Source organism: Lutra lutra, chromosome 5, assembly GCF_902655055.1.
Source record: "Lutra lutra chromosome 5, mLutLut1.2, whole genome shotgun sequence".
NCBI classification, from domain to species: domain Eukaryota; kingdom Metazoa; phylum Chordata; class Mammalia; order Carnivora; family Mustelidae; genus Lutra; species Lutra lutra.
This window is the reverse complement of record NC_062282.1, coordinates 111,096,784-111,120,766: the sequence shown is the minus strand read 5'-3', so window position 1 is coordinate 111,120,766 and position 23,983 is coordinate 111,096,784. Positions and strand designations below refer to the sequence as shown.

The 23,983-nt window shown below is 34.3% G+C and overlaps 1 non-coding gene across 1 annotated transcript; it reads left to right on the top strand.

Annotated features, from left to right (window-relative positions):
• Positions 1-2,813: 2,813 nt before the first annotated feature.
• Positions 2,814-2,919, top strand: LOC125101420 (U6 spliceosomal RNA). The gene has a single exon (XR_007127833.1). It is a non-coding gene; the product is annotated as a U6 spliceosomal RNA (small nuclear RNA).
• The last annotated feature ends 21,064 nt before the right edge of the window (positions 2,920-23,983 follow it).

Sequence of the window (23,983 nt, the reverse complement as noted above, 5' to 3'; positions counted from 1 at the left end):
TTGACAGACAGAGAATCACAAGTAGGCAGAGAAAGAGGAGGAAACAGGCTCCCTGCTGAGCAGAGAGCTGGATGCAGGGCTCCATCCCAGGACCCTGGGATCATGACCTGAGCTGAAGGCAGAGGCTTTAACCCACTGAGCCACCCAGGCACCCTTTATGTTAATAGTCTTAAGCTAGCACAGTATCTTTTACATCTTAGCTTGTTGTAAACGTTTAGTAAACATACAGAATTGAATTAACACTTGGGAAAAAAGTTATCAAAAGAGGTGACCAGAGGCGACTACTGACTAAGAAATACCTGAATTCTCCAACATTAGTGATTGGTGTCAATTTGATTACCCAACATCATTTGAGAACTCTCCATGAGCCATTATTATGCTTGATTCTGAAGATTTAAAAGTAAATGAGATGGGGACGCCTGGGTGGCTCAGTTGGTTGGGCAGCTGCCTTCGGCTCAGGTCGTGATCCCGGCGTCCTGGGATCAAGTCCCGCGTCGGGCTCCTTGCTCGGCGGGGCGCCTGCTTCTCCCTCTGCCTCTGCCTGCCACTCTGTCTGCCTGTGCTCGCTCTCTCTCCCTCTCTCTCTCTCTGACAAATGAATAAATAAAATCTTTAAACAAACAAAAAAAATAAATGAGATGTTCACTGCCCTTGAGGCTTCTTTCCTCACATGGAAAGAAGGAATAAGGGAAAAAAGGAAAAACTTCATCTTTTCTAATATGGTATGAGTTTGTAGATTTTTTTTTTTGTAAAGGATAAAATTCACATTATTGTCAAACTAATAATAGTCAACCATTGTATACCACACATTGATGCTGAAGAAGACTGATGCTCAGAGACTAATTTTTTTTTCAAGTTCATATAGGTTGCTATTTGTAGGTGTAGAATGAAAATCTTATGTCTTCTATAGATCCTAAGAATCTCAAGCAAATGTATAATTATAGATGCTAGGAAAAAGATATCTAGATATGGAAAAACTTGTTCTTCTCTTAGCTGCTTTGACATTTGAGTCTGCAGTTAGTGTCTAAGTGGGCTCTACTTTAACCCTTTCATCCTTTTACTTGATGTTGGTTAAATATACTATGACTAGATTCAACTCTGTTGTAAACAGCCCTGATTTCTTCCTCCTTTATATTTTTTTACAGATTTCTTTATTTATTTTTAGAGGAAAAGAGGGAGTGCGAGTGGGGGAAGGGACAGAGGGAGAGAATCTCTAGCAGAGTCCCTGCCGAGTGTGGATCCTGACATGGAACTGGATCCTAGGACCTTGAGATCTTGACCTGAGCCAAAACCAAAAGTTGGATGCCCAACCAACTGAGCTATCCAGGAACCCCTTTATCTTTTATTAGCATTTGTTTTTCAATGCATATAAAGCAGTGCTTCTCAAACTTTATTGAGCATATAAATTACCTGAGGTTTTAGTAAAATGAAGATTCAAATTTAGTAGGTCTGGGAAGTGACTTGAAATTTTGTGATTTTGCTAAATTCTTATGTGATGTTAGTGTTGTTCATCTGAACATCATTCTTAACCAAGTAGTAAGGCTTTGAAAAGCAAAATGATAAAGTTATTACTTTACTTTAAAGCCTGACTGGTCCTTCATTACTTGCAGATATTTGAGATTTGGAGTAGTCCACCTTGAGGAAGGCTGCCTCCAGTTTGTTGGTTATTGAAGGTCTGTAATAAAGAGCTTTATGTGTATATAGCACAAACTGAGAACAAAATCAGCCATTGGACTTCCATGATTCCCTTTACTCAGTGACTGTTAGGTTTTTGGCATACATCTAAAATTATGAAGTCAAGAAAAAGAACATGTTCCAAACATCATTTCTGGTGTTATGGATTGTTTTACGTGAATAAACCCTAGGATTATGCCTTTGACTAATTATGCAGCAACAGCTGGGATTTATTCAGTTAATAAGCATTGATTAAGCTCATCTACATGGGATGCGTTGCCCTTATTGCTACATAAGCAAAAAGAAACAAACAGTGGTGTCACTATCTCCAGCATGCCAAAATACAAAATACTCTGCTAATTTGACAATGACCTAGGAATTTTATATTTATCTCCATATTTGGTAGCAAAATAATATCATTTACATATTTTCTTTATTATTATAATGGTAATATGTGACTGAGGTAATGGTGGTGGTATGATTATAAATCTTACAACATGTCCTTCCCACACCTCCAGAAAAAAGAAAGAAAGAAAAATAAAACTATAAATACCCATGCTGTTTGGAGAAATACAAGAGGACATCCTTAATTCAACTTTCCTATAAGTGAAAAAATAAATAGCACATTCCACTCAGGTGTTGGTTTTGCTCCATCACATGTATTTATGGAGATCAAGAAGAATTTGAGAAAGAGATCAACATTTTCAGAGTACTCAAATGTAATTGTGAACAAAGAATTTCAAAAATAGCAAAATTGTTTCTATCAAGATTACATGAAGTGATTAAATATGCAAGAGCTCAAAAAAATATGCAAGAGCTCAAGGAGTTATGTGCCCATGATCCCTCTCTGAGGAATCGATTAGAAGATGAATTTCATCCAACCAAGAGACAATAGGGGCAATTACAACAAAAGGAGTGACAGTAGACATTTTATATACTTAATTCTAGGTTGAAGACTAAAAGGAATGTATGGATGAGGGTGGAATAAAATATGTTATGTGATGAATGTCCTTTGTGTCTGACAGTATCCTGCAACAAAGAAGTGAAATAGGGGAAGGGACATAGGGGAAGAGAAAATTAACATATGTTTACTGATATTGGTGCTAGCATTAGATATACCATTCAAGCATACCATTATAGTGCTTACTTCAGCAGCACATGTGCTAAAATTGAAATGATAGAGGGAAGATTAGCATGGTCCCATAAGAGGATGACATGCAAATCCATGAAGTGTTCCATATAAAAAAAAAAAAAGTATACCATTATAAGTCAACAAAATGTTAGTAAAAGATTAAGTAAGAAAATAGAGACATGTTTTCATACCAAGGTAACCAATAGAACAAAAGTTCAAACTCACCTAAGGATCAAAACAAATTTAGTGGATAAAAAAGCAAAGAAACCTGTTATATAAATAATTATCAAATGTAATGAAGTGCATATAATAGCTATATCAAACTAATGTAATAATTGAGACCAGTATATCACACCAATAAATATCAATAGATCTAATTCATCTATTAAAAACATTTTAATTTGGGGCGCCTGGGTGGCTCAGTGGGTTAAGCCGCTGCCTTCGGCTCAGGTCATGATCTCAGGGTCCTGGGATTGAGTCCCGCATCGGGCTCTCTGCTCAGCAGGGAGCCTGCTTCCCTCTCTCTCTCTCTCTCTCTGCCTGCCTCTCCGTCTACTTGTGATCTCTTTCTGTCAAATAAATAAATAAAATCTTTAAAAAAAAAAACATTTTAATTTGCTTCACAAAGCAAGAAATGACTATATAGCTTATAACATCCACACTTAAATTTTTTTTTCCAAAAAGGTAAAAATGAAAAAATGCACAAATGTGTATCAAGCAAATGGTAGCCATAATAAACCAAGAGTAGTTACGTTGATATCAAAGTGCATACAAAGCTAAAATCATTAAATGTGAAAATAAGGACATGATGTTTGGGTATAAGCCAATATTTATAATGGAAATATAAAAAGTATAAATAATAGTGAACCAATAATGCAATAGCAATCTTTATAAAATAAAACTTAAAAACAATGCAGGAAAACATATAAACTCACTAATAACTGGACTCCCAAAAACCTAGTTGAATAAACAAATTGACACTGAAATATACAGGGAAAAATATACATGCAAAGATGGACATAAAATCAATTAAAGAAATCTTTGGAAAGAATAAACCTAAAAGGGATTAAAATACAGACCCTTTGTAATTAAAACAGCATGGTTTTGATACATGAATTGACATGCTAACCAGGGAAATAGATGTCCAGAATTACACTAAAAAAAAAGAAATTTTAGTGTGAGATAAGGATAGCATCTCATATCTTTTGGGAAGCAAAGGCTTTTTAAATAACATTATTGGGATAATTGACTAGCCATTGACAAAGGATAAAATTAGATCCAAATCTCATACCATTATACAAGGATAAACATCAGAGTTCAAGGCTCTAAATTTAAAAAACATAAAACCATACAAGCCTTAGAAGAAAACTTAGGTGAAGCCTTCCTTAGTCTGTGTGGAAATGCTTTCTAACTACAAGTAAAAATGTAGATACATAAAAGAAAAGATTGACAAATTTTACTTAATAGAAATAAAATCCATGCCAAAAATGCCATTAAAAAGGTAAGAGAAAATAGATATTAAGAGGCTGAAAAAAAACGAAGCTGCAAATTTGAAGGAAACATTTGCAGATAACATATTGAAAAAGACTTTTTTTATCCAGATTATATAAGGAACTCTCAAATGTCAAAAGTAAGAAAACAAATGACCCAATTAAAAAGAATCAGGGGCTTGGGTGGCTTCGGTGGCTTCGGTTAAAGCCTCTGCCTTCAGCTCAGGTCATGATCCCAGGGTCCTGGGTTCAAGCCCCGCATCGGGCTTTCTGCTCAGCGGGGAGCCTGCTTCCTCCTCTCTCTCTGCCTGCCTCTCTGCCTACTTGTGATCTCTCTGTCAAATAAATAAAATCTTAAAAAAAAAAAAAAAAGAATCAGGGGCTTGAGATACTTCATCAAACAGGATATACAGAAAGCAATTAGCATATGAAACAAGTTCAATAATACTCTGAGCTATTAGGGAAACACAAATTAAAAACATAATGAGATCTATTCCACACCTATTAGAATGGTTAAAATAAAAAATGCTGGTAATACCCAGTGTGGGTGAGGGTGCAGAGCAAATGGGCCTTGCATAAATTGGTGGTGGGGATGAAAAATGGTACAGCTACTTTGGACGATGTTGTGGCAGTTTTGTATATAGCTAAACTTACACTAATTGTATTTTTCAGAATTTCTGCTTACATGCATTTGGTCTAGAAAAATGAAAGCCTATGTTAACCCACTGAGCCACCCAGGCGCCCCTGTTTACACAAACAACTTTGCACAAGTGTTTATAGCTGCTCTTTTCATAATCCCCAAAACCTGCAAACAACACAGGTGTTCTTCAGTGGGTGAATGGATCAATAAACCCTGGCACACCCATATAACAGGATACTAATCAGAAATAAAAATGAATAAACTTGATGTACATAAATAATTTTGATAAATTTTAAAGATAGTACACTGAATGATAGAAGCTAGTTTCAAATTGCTAAAAACCATATTTGCATTGATAGGATGTCCTCACAAAACCAAACTCTGTAGTTAAGGGAGAAGAGATCAGTGGTTGTCAGGGTTAGAGATGGGAGAGGCTGGGACCAAAGAGCACAAAAAAAGAAAAAAATGTAACACAAGGGAGATTTGAGGCCGAATTGTATTATAGTAATGGTTACACAAATCTATACATGTATTAAAATCACAGAATTATACATGAAAAATCTTAATTAGTAAAATTAAATGTGTTAATATAGTAAATTAAATTAAAAATTAAAATGTGTGTTAATATAAAAAAGTGGAAAAATACTTGAAAATTTTGAAAAAAATAAAATCTTCAGAAAGTAAAATGGAGTAAATTTCAAGGGATATATTGTTCAGTGAAAAAGGCAATGTGTAAAAGAACATCTTCAATATAGCACTCTTTATAGAAGAAGAGAATTTTAAAACATTGCGAATCATTTATTTGTGTGAGAAAAAGCACAAGAAGGATGAACCAGAAGCTAAGGAAATATTTCTTTCTGTGGGATAAACAATGGGATATACTGGAATGACGCTCTTTGTACAGTTTGGCTGTTTGGAATAGTGTTACTATTTCATGTCCTCATAAGGTGCCTAATTAAAATCAACAATGGTAAAAGTTTTTAAATGGCATATATCATACTGAAAGTATAGAAGGATATAGTACATTTGAGAACTATTAAGGTATGTTCTCTGCTGCTTTAGTGAGCTCCTCTTTTCCCAGTAACTTATAGATGATTGCTTTCGTATCTGCAGAAGGGAAAACCTGTAATATTCTAAATAATGCCAGTAACAGCCCTTATCTATACCAATCAAACAGCAATCTTAGAACTCTCCGCTCAGCCCTTTAAAGTTAATAACGTACCCTGAAAATTTCTCTGCTCAGCCCTCTAAAGTTAATAAAGTACCCTGAAAATTGCTGGGCTAAGTGGTTGACTACAAAAGGAGAGAATACCAAATACTATAATTTATTTGGTTTAGTACAGATTTTATAGCCGCATTCCCCACAATGTATCAGATATCATGCTTTGTAAGGAAAGATATTATGCAACTTTTTGCTATACACTGAAGCATTTACAAAAAAAACATCTAAAAGAAATAAAATTTGATGTGATATCTTTAAACTAAGAAAAAAACAGTAATTAAAATACCTCTGGTATTTCTAGGAGCACCTGGGTGGCTTAGTCAGTTAAGTGTCTGACTCTTAGTTTCAGCTCAGGTCAAATATCTCGGGGTCCTGGGATTGAGCCCAGCATGGGGCTCCATTCTCAATGCTGTCTCCTTGTCCCAGTTCTTCTGCCCCTCATTCTGTTCTCTCTCTTTCTCTCTCTCTTTCTGTCTCTCTTAAAGGAATAACTAAAATCTTAAAAAAAAAAAACCAAAAAACTGGTATGTTTAGATGTGACTATTAACAATATTAATTTAATTATTTGTATCATTTTTCTATGTGAAGCTTATTTTTGTTTTTTATAATTACCTCTATGGATAAACCTTATTCTCTAGTTCTTGCTCATTTTTATTCCTATTAAAAGATGTCTAGTTAATAAAGCATAATACATCGTATCATCCAATGGAAATAAATGTTAAATTATGGAGATACTTTATTCAAACTTCCAAAGATTAGCCAAGCAATTAATTATGTTAAATATAAAATTTATTCCTCCTCATGCCCCTTTCTAATTGTAAGCATATCATTAAATTCTGAGGTATTTTCTCTGTCCTTACAGTTAAAGACCTGGGAAGATATGCTATAAATAAATAAATAAATAAATAAATAACAAAAAAAGCCTTCTCAGCTATTGTTCTATTAAATTATAGTTAAAACCCAGGTCCAAGGCTCTGAGTTTTAAAAGCTCCTTAGAGAGAGGAAACAATAATTACAGAGTGAAGCAAATATAATTTTGGCATTTAATAATAAGAATAAGAATAAAAATAAAAATTAGAGCGATGTTTGACCCTTAGGACATGTTTAAGGGCTTTTAGTCATTAAAAAAACAAATGCTAGCAATGAAAAACAAACAAGGAAATATTAACCTAGCATCAAAAAGTTAGGAAAATCTTCAACTGAAGAAATTTTAAATTGGATTTTTAAGACATCAAAAATTTGTGGGATTTTTTTTCATTCATCTTTCATACCTAATTTGGAAATGTATATCCAACATAGATAACATTAATCAGGGGACATCTTTGTGTGAACATTAAGGGGTGTTGTCAAGTCATTAGCGTCTCAGGAGCTCTGGACCCAACAGGATCTTGGTCATAGCTTCACCTCCATATTAGAAAGCCTTAAGTTGTTCCAGACTTCTTAAGCATTGGCTGTCATGCAAAATTAATTCTAACACTTTTTAACCCAAATTTCATGTAGGTCTGCAACTTTGAATGACATTGTTATTTAAGGACACGTCTTTTTCACCCCTACCATTTAACCTTGTGCTTTTTCTGGTTTTTGAGTTTCCTTCCAGTCAGTCATAGTGCCGTAATTTATTCCCATTTTGAAATCTAATTGTTACATTTTTTTTTAAGATTTTTATTTACTTATTTGACAGAGAGAGATCACAAGTAGGCAGAGAGGCAAGCAAAGAGAGGGGGAAGCAGGCTCCCTGCTGAGCAGAGAGCCTGATGCTGGGCTCCATCCCAGGACCCTGAGATCATGACCTGAGCCAAAAGCAGAGGATAAACCCACTGAGCCACCCAGGTGTCCTAATTGTAACATTTCTGAAGATATTTTTCTTTCTGATTTTTTTCATGCCTGCTTTTAATGCTTGCCCTTTTTTGTGGCACAGTTAGTTGAAGTTCCTCTGCATTATATCTTTTCATTTATCTAAAAAATATTTTGTAGTTTATTTTAAAAATGCATTGAATACTGTATTTGGTCTCTTCTGAACTCTCTTGAGTTTCAAAAGAGAATTAATCCATTTCAAGTAGAAGACACTAATTACTTTGCTTGTCTAACGTGCAGATTCTATTTATATACACAAATGTAGGATTCAATTACCATAATATTTTATTGAGTGCTATCCAGTCTACTAGAGTTATATGTTAGCTAATCCTTCTATATTATTTGGAGTTTTCCTATTCTGTATGCTCTTTTAGGGACTCTAAATACTTTCTTGAATTCAAGATACATTTTATACAAAAAGTTCCACTCAATAGCTGATTTAAAGAGATTCAGGTAAAATAAATGAATGGCTTAAATTACTTAAATTATAGGAATTTTTAAGATTGATCTCTATAATATGTGTTTACTGCATGAGCTGCACAACGCCCAACACTGCCCACATTTACTTGTAAATTGTAGATGATAATCACCAGATTATCAGACTCATGTTAATGAGCACAGAAAGGTTCTACAAATATTGGGGAGATTCAGTTTCATCATCTAGTTCCTGATTACTAAACAGAAAGTATTTAATACACTTTTGTTTAGAAAGTGATTAATATGTTTATTTTAGCTTCACGAAGTATCAAAACCAAAGGGATTTCTGCTTAATTTTTAAAGAAACCAGGATTTTCACTCTAATTCATATAGCTCATTGAAATTTTTTTATATTCCTTCATTTATTCATTTATTCATTCAACAAACAGTAAATAGTCTTAAATATTAAATCCTTTGTTAAACCCACCTTGATGTATTTCTGAACACTTTGCAAGAAAGATCCATGGTTTTGCATTCAGAGTATCAAACTTACGCATTATTAACACAAAACAGCATAGTGCCCTTGAGCTTGAAGGATTCTAAGGAGTGGGTAAAGATATCATTTAGTATGGTGAAGTTCTTCTGTTTGTTGTCAATTCCACTGAGTACCACAGATTTGCAGGACCAAGTCTATCTAAAGAATAAGGAGAGTTTGGTTAATTCTGTGGTGGATGGAAGGTTCCTGTGAGTTCTGAGTATCCTTAGGCTATCTGAGAAGATGCTTGCCAACATTGTTCTCTGCTAGAATTCCTATTATATAGAATATGAGAGAGGCATATTGGTGTGACAAAACACATCTAAATATATTTATTTTATTAACAAAGGTTCATTTTGTCAAAATATCTGTTCCACAATTCATTCAATGGACACTGCCCTCATGAAGTTAACAATTTAGGCATTTGTGCCAGACCAAAACTTACCTCACATGGAAGAGACATCACCTATTTTCATCTATTTAGCATTTTTCTTCTTTCTGATTAAAAAAATCCATGTGATTTGATCGTCTGTATTTTTTCCTATTTTGTCCACATAAGAGATGTACCCACAATTCACTCCTGCTTAACCAGGATCATTATACATCTGCCTTGACTCAGGAATTGTTAACTCAGAGATGGAAACATAACCCAAATCTGGAAAATCAGTTTCCTCTCCAGGAATGTCATGATATTGTGAAGAAACATACACTTTTAACTCTTTTCTGCAGTCACTAGGTATTAGGAAAATGTGAACCAAGAACTGCAGTTAACAACCTTTGACGACATGTAGGAAGAGACTACATGAAAAATCAAATTATCAGAGGAAAAATAAACTAAGAGACAAAGCAGGATACAGACCCATTGTTTATGACATTAAATCTAGCCATTTCTGAAGTTACAGAGTATATGTGGACTTCCTGTTGTGTCAACCAATAAATTCCCACATGAAATTAAACTAGTTTAGGTTAAACAAAATGGTTCACATATTTATCTAAGGTAATATTTTCTGATTACAGCATAAGTCATACTTGTAAAAAAATTCCAACAATGCAGTAAAACAAAAAATATTAGGTCCTCAAAATAAGCAATGGTGTGTGTGTGTGTGTGTGTGTGTGTGTGTGTGTGTGCGGGCGCACACGGGCGAGAGCATGTAAAAGACAGGATGGGGTAGGGTGAGAGAGTTGGTATTCTGTAGCAATAAATTCACTCAGAATAGTTGAGGTTTTAAATTAAATGACATAATTATAGAATATTATTTATATATAAACATACAACATTGTATAATACATACAGGATATATATATATATATATGTATATTGGAGATATATATATCAATAAAATGTAGTTGTAATTAAAGTCAAGAATACCAAAGAGTTAGTGAAAGAAAGAGCTAAGTGTCTTATTTTGGATATGAATTTTTTACTAATATAGATTCCTAATGTTAATGCTGGATGTTGAAATTAAAATGCCTCCAAAATAACTTTTATTTTTTTGAAATGTACAGGGAAAATATGTGTTTCCTCAGGCAAGCTGTTTATTTTATATCGAAAAAAAAGATAAAAGGACTTCCATAAATATTTACTTAGAGGTCAATAATTTAAACTTAAAACATGATAGAAGGTAATGTGTTTACTAATCATAACACTGCAGGAATATTAATCAAATGTGAAGAAATAAAAAAATTTAGTGACAACCATATGGTATATTGAGAACAAGTTTTCCAACTGTTGGTGGGAGGGGGACATTGCCTCTAAGAGAAACAACATAATTAAAAGTGAGAAGAATGTCCTACTACAGAAAGCAGTCTCTAATAACAAAGAGCATCCAATGTAATTGCAGGAAAGAATTATAAAATAATTAAAGATAAATGTACTCTGCACAGAGATATGGAGAATAATACATCATTTTAGTAAATGTCACTTAGAAAGCAGATATGGAAAACCACAAAACAGAGTGAAAAAATGTTAGCAATTGAGAAAAAAAATCACATAATATTCATATGCATTTTGTAGAAACAGCACAAAATACTAGAAAGAAAACTAAGCCATCCAGATAAGGAATAGCTGAAACTGCCATGTAACTATTTTTTTTAATCTTTGAAGAATTAATAAAGGAAATCTAACAATTATATTTAATAGATAATTTTAAATGTGAGAAAATGTTGATCATTTTCAAGATTTAATGTTGAATAAAAATGCATTTGATATATATCACAGGTCTGTGAAACTTCTGTCCTTTCCAGAGTACGATTTTATGTGGAGTGAATTATAATGAAGATAGTTTTATATTTCTAAGTATAAATATTGTATACTTTGTATATCTATTTTGCCAGATTAATATTGCTAATTCTCTAAAAATACCTTGCAATATGCCCTTTATATCATGTGATAATCACTATATGACTATTGTAATAGAGAATCTACCTAATAGAATGATAAACAGAGAGAGGTATGCTCTGGTATCTGGTAGAGACAAGGGATGGTGGTAAATATCATACAATGCAATGAACAGCCCCTTATTTTTTTTTAAAGATTTTATTTATTTATTTGAAACAGAGAGAGTGAGAAAGAGGGACACAGAAGCAGGGAAAGGGACAGAGAGAGAGAGGGAGAAGCAGGCTCCCCACTGAGCAGAGAGCCCAATGCAGGGCTTGATCCCAAGACCCTGAGATCATGATCTGAGCTGAAGGCGGCTGCTTAACCAACTGAGCCAACCAGGTGCCCCTGTACAGCCCCTTAAAATAAAATACTGTGTGGTCCAAAATGCTAGGGTTTAGAAATGTTACTATAGATGATGAAGCAGACATTAAAAACTTATTTGCCTACAGTCATTAACAAGTAACAGCAAACTAATAGTTTATGAGAAAAGATTTGAATTGTGAATTTGAATTGTGAAAAAGTACTTTAAAATGTCGAAAGTAATATTTATACTTCTTTTTCCTTTAACTCCTTTCATTTCTCTCTGAAATTTTAGTTCAATAAGTAGTATTTCTAGTTATACCTAGAAAATTAATTCCTTCAGTTCTCTTCTGAATTAGACTCCATAAATTATTTCTATTTTGGTAATAGCAAATATTTGAAGACTCTTCTCTCCATGGCTTGATACAAGTACTGCTTAAGCATATCATGTGTTTTTAATTATGTTTCATGTGGCAGTACTGTCATCCTGATCTAAGAGCACATGATCTTTAGAAATACTTTAAATTAGGCATACTATTACTTTTCTTACCTATTACTATTTTATTAATTTATATTTTGATATCTTCTCTACTAGGATTGCTTTTTTGATTTAATATTACATTGTATATCACATTTCACATAATTTGTGTTCGCAGATTTTTTTTCTCCCACAGTAAACTAATATATTAAGGACATGAGCCATCTGTCAAACCTTACATTTATTCCAAGTTTGTTAAATTCTGCAGAACTTTCCTATATTTATTTTTCATTAGTAATTGTTACTCAGAATAAGTGCCAATATGTAGGTTCTGGATGAACACCAATAGCTGGAGATTGATACTGAGTTCATGGGACTTGGCTCTGAACTGAATTTTGTCTGGAGGATTCAACACTGAGGGACAAACACGTAACGCTCTGCAGTGTAAAACAGTGTTAAATATTGGCTATACAATGAAAGGGCTCTGTCTACACTTGTCAGATATTCCTACAAAATATTGGGACTTTATAAAGAAATGTTCAAATTGACCTAATTTGAAATGGTGTGTTTAGTCAGATAGTAAGCCTGTGCTGTGCTGGAGGAAAAATATTACCCTTTAAAGGAGATGGGGCAGATGGCCTTCAGGGTGCTGCCAGAAGGAGCCATTCAATTGCATTAGGTAGAGGTGAATAGGAATTGCAGTATATCAGTGAAAGGGATCTTGAACTGATAAAGTTCTGTTGCCTATGTTAAATTTCAAAAAATAGCCCTTATTTTTTGTAGGATTGTTTGAATAATGGAAGTTTATTATATAATAAATTAAAATAATTACATTTGTTTATATATTCCTATCAAACATTTATTTATTTACTTGCAAAGAATGGAGGGCAAACTGAATACATTAATTTAATCCTCATAATTCATGTATGATGATTATATCATAATTCATTACGATAGGAAGCTGCTTTTGTTCACTCATTATTTCACAAAATATATTTCAATGGCTACATAATACTCAATGTAGTTCAGTTATATTAATGTACTATCATTATTTAAACTTAACTTCATTATTAGGTATTTATATTACTTCCAGTTATTTTCTCTTAAAGTTCTGTAAATATTTTTATTCAAAAGATCTTTTTCTCTTTTTTAAACTTACAGAAGTTTGAATTCCTGGGTAAATATTTTTAAAGATTTTATTTATTTGTCAGAGAGAGAGGAGAGCGAGCGAGCACAGGCAGACAGAATGGCAGGCAGAGGCAGAGGGAGAAGCAGGCTCCCCGACAAACAAGGAGCCCGATGTGGGACTCGATCCCAGGACGCTGGGATCATGACCTGAGCCGAAGGCAGCTGCTCAACCAACTGAGCCACCCCTGGGTAAATATTTTTAAACTAATGTATATTTTCCCAGCATGAGAATTTAATAAGTATTTTCGGTTGATTTGCAAGTTTTTTTTCATACAGTTAGCTGTCATATTCATCTGAAAATTATATTGAATATATATTCAATATATTCCTATTGGATATAAATTGAAAGTATGATATTTAATATATAATTGATATTCTCAGAAGCAATATTAAATAAAGGATTCTTCATCCACTGATCCAAATGAGACTTAAGTACAAAAGTCTAATAAATTCATACACCATTATCATACTATTTAATTAATATAGTTTTTTAAAATCAGGGTTTTTTTTGTTGTTTGTTTATTTGTTTTTAAAGATTTTTATTTATTTATTGACAGACAGATCACAAGTAGGCAGAGAGGCAGGCAAAGAGAGAGGAGGAAGCAGACTCCCCACCGAGCAGAGAGCCCGATGCAGGGCTCGATCCCAGGACCCTGGGATCATGACCTGAGTCAAAGGCAGAGGCTTTAACCCACTCAGCCACCCAGGTGCCCCTAAAATCAGGTTTTTATATCTTATAATACTCCTCCTTCCTTATTATCTTTATTTTTCAAAAATTTCTTCATAATTCTAACACAGTTTTGTGTCAAATGACAGATGGTTATCTTTATCAGGTTCTTCTACAAATAGAATTGGGTTTTTTGTTGTTTTTTTTTAAATTTTTTAAAGATTTTATTTATTTATTTGACAGACAGAGATCACAAGTAGGCAGAGAGGCAGGCAGAGAAACAGGTGGAAGCAGGCTCCCTCCTGAGCAGAGAGCCCAATGCAGGGCTTGAGCCCAGAACCCTGAGATCATGACCTGAGCTAAAGAAGGCAGAGGCTTTAACCCACTGAGCCACCCAGGTGCCCCTAGAAATTGGGTTTTAATTGAGTTTGCATTCATCTATAATCGAGGGAAATGTTTATCTTTACAATGTTTTTCCCAGCTGGGAATATTTATTCAATAAATTATTCCTAATGTGCCACGGTAAAGTTTTATATGATCTGTTACATAGGGTATGCATTTCTTACAATTATTTACTAGATAATATTATTATGAATTTACTTTATGCTAGTCCTTGTTCTTAAATGTAACACATTTAATCATCAGTATAGCTCCTTGGTGCCTATGTTATTACTATCTCATTTTACTGCTGTGAAAACAGAAACACTGAGAGATTTTTGAAATCATCTAAGGTCATGGAACTGTAGTGTGATGATATATATTTTTTAATAGAAGTGCTACCATATATGTCCCATATTATCTGTGCTATCTGTTTATAAATTTATTATATGTAAATGTATATATAAATATGTTCCAATGTTTTAGTTAGTTGGAGTTGAATATGAGGAGATACATATACACACACACACAGACACATTCACACAGAAATATGCTTTCAATTGATTGTTATCGGTATGTAAGAAAACTGTGTTGTTATCTTGTATACCACTGTTAACAGTTTAAATTGTGTCCTTAAAAAAATATGTTATTCTAATGCCTAGAACCTGTAAATGGGACCTTATTTGGAAATAAGATCTTTGCAGATGTTTCACATAAGAGTTGCCTAAATATACTAATATCAAATGAAATTATTAGTGCTAATACAAGAATTACATGGCTGTATGGATTTCCTAGGGCTGTCACAACAAATACCACAAACTTGGTGGCTTAAAATAAGGGAAGTGTATTATATCAAGGTCCTGGAGGCTGAAAGTTCAAACAAAGGGCTGGGTAGTCTGTGCCTCCTTTAAAATCTCTCAGGAAGGATCCTTTCTTGCCTTTAGCAGCTCTGATAGCCTCAGGGGTTCCCTGGCTTTTGGCCTACTCCAGTCTTCCTATCTCTGTCTTCACAGGGCTGTCTTCCCTCTGTGCTGTGTTTCTATGTCTTCATGTGTCATTCTCTTCCCGATGTCTGCTCTCTCTTCTTATAAGGGCACCAGTCATTGGATTAGGATCCCTAAGCTTCATCTTAACTTCATTACAGGTAAAATTTATTCTCTTTTAATATATGTGTCTGAGTGTATTAACTAACACTTCAACTGCAAATTTTGATCATACAGTGATATACCTCCTTGGTCTTCACTATAATGAGACTCACTTAGGGTTGCACACATTGCTCATTTGATTTATTATTACTTTTAGAACTTGTTAAGAGAGTAGTGTCATATTACTAGACCATGTAAATTCTGATAATATTTTAAATTTGATCAGGACTATTTTAGTATCTATTGCAAAATGATAATAAATTTTTCCTCTTTATATTAGATATGTTTATGTCTATAATATCAACAGATTTTTATTGGCTGTTATAATTCATAATTTTATTTACTAGATTTATATATGCTTTCCACAACTTTATCCAATAATTGCCTTTTTTAAAAAATAGATTTTACTGTTCAGAATTATGTTAGCATTATAATAAATTGAGTAGATAATAGAGAGTTACCATATACCTTAAACTTACTTGTCCTACTATTAACATATTAGTATGTTGCATTTGTTAAAATTAATGAGCTGATACTGATACATAATTATTAAAGTCCATATTTCATTCAGATTTCCTTGGTTTTGACCTAACATCATTTTGTATTCTAAATTTCATCTAAAATACCAGATTGCATTTAGTTGTGTCTTTTTAAGCTCATCTTGGCTGTAACAATTTCTCAGTCTCCATATTTTTGATGACTATATCAATTTTGAGGAGTCGGTACTTTGTGGAATGCCCCTTCTTTGTGCTTTGTCTTTTGGAAAAAAAGAAAAAAAGACCATTCTTATTACATTATATCAAGGGTTTATGTTATCTGCATGAATTATTACTATTAATGAGAACCTTGATCATCTGATAGAAGTAGTGTTTGTCAGATTTCTACACAATGAGTCTACTCTGTTTTCCTGCCTTTCCATCCCTTACACTTTGGAAGAAAGGCAAAATGTGCAGTATGGTCCACATGATGAAGTTCTAGAACCTAGGTGAGGTTCGGTGGGCTGAGGTCCGGAGCCAATGACCAAGAAAGAATTCTTGAGACATCTTTGGTGCAAAATGGTGGTTTATTAAAGCACAGGGACAGGCCCGTGGGCAGGAAGAGCTGCTGCCCCGGGGTTGCTGCCCCGGGGTTGTGAGGGATGGCAGGTTATGTACCTTGCAGTTGGGGTAAGGGGAGGGGAAGGGAGGTTTCAACAGAGCTTTCATATGCTAAAGAGGGCCTACAAGGTGCGGGGATACTGGAGGCCTTGCCCTTGTGGCTTGATCAATGTTGTCTTTAGGCCAGCCATTAACATCAAGATAGTTGGGAGATTTTTGGTGGGGTGTCACAATCCTGCTATCAATCGTCTTTGTTAGTGAGATTTAGGTTTAGAAGAGATTTAACTATATTTACATTCCCTTCTATCTCAGCCTCCTTCAGTTTTGTTTATGGTGGGGAGGGAGACATTAGGGCTTGAGGAACTGAGTTATTCGCCTCTGGCTATTGATTTGTAAACCAAGGGAGACTCCTGTCTTGGAGGATTGTGATCTCCGCAAGTTAACTATTTGTGGCAGTCAGGGGTGCCTGAGGAATGCTACACACATTACCGAGGGGGAGCAGATGGAGAGGGGGTCAAGGTGCCAGCTTTTGCTTTGTCTTCAGCCAGCCTCCTGCTCCCTCATCACCAGGACCCTGAGATCATGACCCCAGCCGAAGGAGAGGCTTAACCCACTGAGCCACCCAGGTGCACTATCCATATCTTCTTATGGATTGATAACATTTGGTTTTATCATTGAATAATTTCCCTTCACCTGGTACATTCTGATTTCAACTAGCAAAAAAATAGAGTTCCTGTTGCTCCACATCCTTACCAGCAATTTATATAGTCAAATTTGTGAATTTTAGCCATTCTAATAAGTGTGTAGTATTAATTTGCAATTCCCTAATCACAGATGATATCACACACTTTTTCATATCTGTATTTGTCCCTTGTTATATAACAATGCAGTTGTTATATATTGTAGTTAGATCTCTGCCACCTGCCCTACAAGATTTTTGCTGTGTCTTTGTTTTCTGCTTAGGAATATGATATGCCTACATTTCAGATTTTTTGCTATTTATCATTCTATTGTTTTCTTAGCTTCATGAATCAGTGATTTGGAGCCCGTCATTAATTGTGGAAAATTCTTGATCATTATTACTACAAATATTTCTTCTGCTCCATTCTCTTTCTTCTTCTGATATCTCGATCGCCAGGTATGTTACATCTTTCGTCATGTCCCACAGTTCTTAGATACTTTGTTCTGGTTTCTTTCTTTCTTTTTTTTTTTTCCTTTGCATTTCAGTTTTTGAACTTTTCATGGACATATCTCCCACATCACTTATTTTTATCTCAGTCATATCCAGTTTGCTGATAAGCCCATCAAAAGCATTCTTCATTTTTCTAAGTTTTAAAAATTTTTTTTATTATTTTTATTATTAACATATAATGTATTATTTGCTTCAAGGGTACAGGTCTTTGATTCATCAGTCTTACACAACACACAGCGCTCACCACAACACATACCTTCCCCAATGTCCATCACCCAGCCACCCCATTCTGTTTATTTGTACCATTTCCATTTGATTTTTGTCTTAGACTTTTTAGCTCTGTTTATTTTACCTGTCTAGTGTCTTGTCTCCTTTCCCACTACAGTCCCTAACATATTAGTTGTAATTATTTATAATTCTCTTTGTGGGGGCACGTGGATGACTCAGTCCATTGAACATCTGATTCTTGGTTTTGGCCTAGGTCATAATCTCAGGGTTGTTAGATCAAACCGTACATCAGGCTTCACACTCAGCAGAAAGTCTGCTGGAGATTTTCTCTCTCCCTCTTCATCTGCCCCTCTTCCTGTGTGCATGGTTTTCTCTCTTTCTCTCTTCCAAATAAATAAATAAATCTTTAAAATTCTCTGTGCGGTACTTTCATACCGTTATGATTCTAATGCTTGCTTTATTTCTTCAGACTGTAATTTTTCTTGCTTTATGATCTATCTTCTAATCTTTTCATTGACAGCGAAACATATGTCAAATAATAGACACTGAGGTAACTAAATCTTTAGTGAAAGAGTTTATGTTAATTTGCCTAGGAGTTAGGATAATGTTTAATGTTTTTGGTAGCTATAAGGATCAGAAACTTCAAATAGTGTCCTTATTTTGGTTCCCCTGTTGTGTTTGGATTTCACTAAGAACTCCTCCTTAAATACTCTTTGTGACTTAGGGCCTTTTTAGCTGTGATCTTCTGTTATTTTACTAGAAACATGTTGATGTGGTAATAAGGTGTACAGGCAGAGAAGCATATACTCCTAATGATAAAATTTCAGTCCCTTGATGTTCCTATTTCTGGCATGACTTTAACAAGTCTTTCTTGGTTTCTTTCCTCCTCTTAGGTGAGAGAGGAAGCCAGAGTGACTGAAGTTATAAAAATACTCTTTCTCTTAGGTATAGGGAAGTTGTGTTCTTTTCCCCTGTAGAGTAAGTCTTTTCTATGGAGAATAACTTGGTTGTATTTTAAAGTGGTGATTTTTTCTTCCCCTTGCCAGAGCTATCAAGGGATTTTTCTCTGATCTTCAGCATGAGAACATCGTAGTGTTCCTAGAAGTGAAATCCATGAATGTATGGGGTCCTCCTTCAACTGGGCCCCCAGAAGTTTTTCACTCTCACACTAGTTCATATTCAGCCACCAGCAGTTTGTCAAAATTAGCATTTGAATGTTCCTACCAGTATGGCTCCAGTGGCTTCTGCTCTGTGGAAGCTCATTTCATTTGTGATTATCTGAAACTTATCTCTCTAGATTTGGGGATGGAAGTTTCCCTCTGTGACTCATTTATCTGATTTATATAAGAAAGATGGTGGCAAGAGAAGTGGACAGGAGTGATGATCAAAGCTTTTACATACCAAAGGTGAAAGACACCTCATAATTGCCTTTTAGGTATTTTGTTTTATACTCTTGACAGGTTTGTTTATTTGTTTTTCAGAGAAATCTACATTTTTATGTCATGAAAAGTTTTCCTCTCTTGTGTAATACAAAATTTATTTTAGTTTTGATTCTACCAGAGGCTGAGTCTGAGAAAGCTTTTGTGTACAAATAGTTTATTTGGGAGATGACTTCAGAAACCTTGGTAATGGAGAAGGAAATTGAGATAGGAAATGGGGAAAACAAAAACAATAAAACATGTAGTCATGACTAGGTTAATAATCACAGTGGTCAATTGGGATTCAACCTCACCATGAGCAACTGTACAACATACTTCTGAGTTTTCCCACCAAGAGACCAAGAGGTAGAATATTTATCCTCCAATTAGGATCCTTTATTGGCTTAGAATTGCTCCTAGGGCCTTAAGACCTCTATTTTTTTTTTACCTCTTCCATCCATTAGTGAAAATATTTCAACAGCTATAGAACATCTATCTTCAGGCAGAAAGGCAACATTATTATGTTTGTTTGAAATCAGGCAGGTATTAAATCAGTGCTAGAATTCAGATATTTTTACTATCATTTCAAAATTGTTCCTTTATAACTTAGAGTATACTCTAAATGTGGAATTAAGGGGATCTGAGAATTAAAAATGTTTAATTGTAAATATTTTGTCACCTTACCTAGTCTCACCACACTGCTCTGTCATAGTCCTATCCAACTTAAAAACAGTATTTTGAGTATTTACTAAAGAACTCAGGTAAATTCCAGGAATACTCAATTTATAGATTTTTTTCTTTTCTTATTTGAAGCTTCCATTATGCCACTCACTTTCCAACACCATGTCTTTGGCAGAAAATTAATAATCAAAGCATGTCAAAGATTAAATATCAAAATATAATTAATATGTGAGATAGGCACTCATTTTCATCCCTTCATTAAACAAATATTATTAATAAGCACTTACATATAAAACAGGTACTATTCTTTAAAATGGGAAAAGAAAATTGAACAATAAAAAATAATAGCCGTTATGAAGCTTATGTTCTGGGTTTGTTTCAATGCCCTTTTAGAATTCCAAAACTTCATCATAATTGTTTTAGATGTCATTCTTAATTCATCATTCTGGACTTTTTTTGTTGTGTGTGGACTTGGCTCTTTCTTCAACAAAGAGAGATTTCTGTGCATTTTTCTTAAACACATCTATTCTTATTTCAACTTTTTCATATATTTTCTCTTTTATAGCCTGTGGTCTAGGACAATGTTAAGCTACATCATCTTGTTTACTATTTTAACTTTTCAAATCCAAGAAAACATCTGTAACTTTAGGCCCTGCTTTCCCTAAAAATGTAGTGAAGGTTGCACAGCATTATAAATGTATTTAATACAGGGCACCTGGGTGCCTTAGTCATTTGAGCATCTGACTCAGTTTCAGCTCAGATCATGATCTCAGGGTCATGAGACTGAGCATTTCAGTGGGCTCTGGGCTCAACGTGGAAGTGGAATCTGCTTGGGATTCTCTCTCTCCCTCTTCTTCTGCCCCTGCCCCTCTTTCTCTCAAATAAATAAAATCTTTTAAAAAAATGTATTTAATATCACTGAATTGAACTTATTAGAGTTTAAAATAATAAATTTTATCTTATGTATATTTTAATACAATAAAAAGTGAAAAAAAGTCGTCATGCATACATCATTGTACAACTTGCATCATTGTACAAGAGCTATATCTTGTATTTGCTATGACTAGGTAGATAGAGGGATGAAAGTTGTATCTTTATTCTGTTATTCCATATTATGAGTATTGTATAAGTCAATCAGTCATTATCTCTTGATAGATATTGAGACCGCTTCAGTATTTGCAAACACAAGAAAAATTTGTAACTTTTATTTCTGTGGTTTACATTCCTTAGAGTAGGTAAATGAACTACTGTCTCATTCAAGTAATATAAGCCATTAAGTCACACTTGCATATTTTATACAGACTTGGAGCATGTGTATTACATCAAAATATTATAACTCTCAATTGTTATCTAAGTTAAAAGTAAAATCAGTAAGGATGGGGTTAAGTCAGTAGAGTAGGCTGTTATGTTTGAATTTGCAGAAGTAACTTATAGTACTTATAATTATGGCTATAAAATCTAGAATGAAGTGAGGCTTATGAAAACGAAGGACTAGCTAAGGTCTTTTTAAATGGAACAGGATGCCTTACTAAGTGATGAGTTCCTTCTCCTTGCAAGTATTCAACCAAAGTTTAACTGGACACCTGTCAAGAGTATTTTAGAAGGACTGTTATATTAGAGACTGAAATATCTGTCCTCCAAGATCCCATTCATTCCTAAGATTTTTTTAAGTGTAACAATTAATATAAAATTGGGAATACCTGTTAGTCATTAATTATTGTATTAGATTTACACTTCTGTAGTTAGACAATGACTTTTTTTTTAAACATATAACTATTTCTTTAGAGAGAGAGAGAGAGTGACAGAGCATTAGTTGGGGGAGGGCCAGAGAGAGAGGGATAGAATCTTAACCAGGCTCTACACCCTGTGTTCAGCCCACTAGTGGGCTTGATCTCATGACCCTGAGATCATGACCTGAGCCAAAATCAAGAGTCAGATGTATAACCAACTGAATCCCCCAGGTGCCCCTAACATATGATTACTGTATTGTAGTTATATAAATTTAGCGAGGCTTCATGTTCATAAAGTTTTCAAGACTTAATGCTGACTTTTACTAAGAAAAAACAAATTGCACAGAACTAACTCATAAATATGCAACCCACATATAGGCAAATGTGACATTAGACTAAAATTATGGACTGTGACATGAGGCAGTTTCCCATACCACATCTTTGGCAGAAAGAATCAATAATCAAAGTATATTAAAGAATCAAATATCACAGTAAAACAAATATGTGAGTTTGGCACTTATTATTTTATTCATTATTAAACAAACATAATTAAGACCCTATATATAAAACAGGTAATCTTCTAATTAAATTCTGTGATTATAGTCTACCACTAATATTTGTGGGCTCTTGGACAGAAATTTAACCTATCTAAACCTCAGATCCTTTGTTGAGTGGAAGTAAAAATACCTCTTATTGAGTTCTTGAGAGAAGAAAAAAGAGATGTTTTGTGTAACCACTTAACTGAGTGCAATGATTATGTATTATAAGTAGCAGCTGATTTTTTTATATATAAATTTGATGTCAAGTGATGACTTCTGCATAGTAAAAAAATCTCATATTTCAAATACGGAAAGAACAAATTGAAATATGTAAGATACATTCTGGAAAGAGAATAAGATATTAAGTAAAAAAAAAATCCATGGAGAAAGCTAAGTAGACTATATAAATTTATAGCCTACCTTTTTAAGGTGATAATTTTTAAAAAATATTTATTTATTTATTTTGAGAGGAAGATCACAATCAGAAAGGGCAGAAGGGGAAGGAGAGAGAATCCCACACAGAGGGCTTGATCTCCTGCCCTGAGATCAGGATCTGAGCCCAAATCCAAAGTCAGATGCTTAACCAACTATATTACCCAGGTGCCCCAAGGTGATAAAATTGATTTAAGAATCTCCTTCAGACTTCCCAGTTCATTTAACTTTCATTTTTTTTTAAGTAAGTCTCTTTCTTGTACCATGTTGTATACAAACTGGTCAACAAAAATATAATTTGAAGGGACTAGTGACTTAACTGGCCCAGTATCATCACAATAAGAGATATTGAGGGAAACGTTCTTGAAAAAAGACAATGTATCTAAGTATTATATAGTCCTGGGCAATCATCATTCCTTTTAGTAGTACTGCTGCAATAGTTTGCCTTTTTCTTCACTCACATCTATGAGATTTTCTAGTCATATGTTTTTTGCTTACTTTTGCTTGTACATATTTCACCACCCTCTCAAATAAAAGCTGCTTTCAGTGGCAGAATTAAAATATTTGAGCTTTTTTTTTTTTTTAAGTTTTCTGTTGGGAATCACACTTAATAGTAATCTGTTGGGAATGCCCAGTGGGTAACACTTTTTCCTGACAGAAAAGGATCAACTATACTTTAATATTTGGGCACTGATTGATTCTGATAAAGACATGGGAAAGCATCAGATAATACTGACAAGAATCATAGAAATAATTTTAATAATAGTTACAATTTCTTGACTCATTTTTAACTGCCAAAAACTACACTAAGAACCTTATATGTGGGGAGGAGTCAAGATGGTGGAGAAGTAGCAGACTGAGACTACTTCAGGTAGCGGGAGATCAGCTAGATAGCTTATCTAAAGATTGCAAACACCTACAAATCCAACGGGAGATCAAAGAGAAGAAGAACAGCAATTCTAGAAACAGAAAATCAACCACTTTCTGAAAGGTAGGACTGGCGGAGAAGTGAATCCAAAGCGACGGGAAGATAGATCGCGGGGGGAGGGGCCAGCTCCCAGCAAGCGGCGGAGCAACGGAGCACAAAATCAGGACTTTTAAAAGTCTGTTCTGCTGTGGGATATCGCTCCAGAGGCTAAACCGGGGTGAAGCCCACGTAGGGTCAG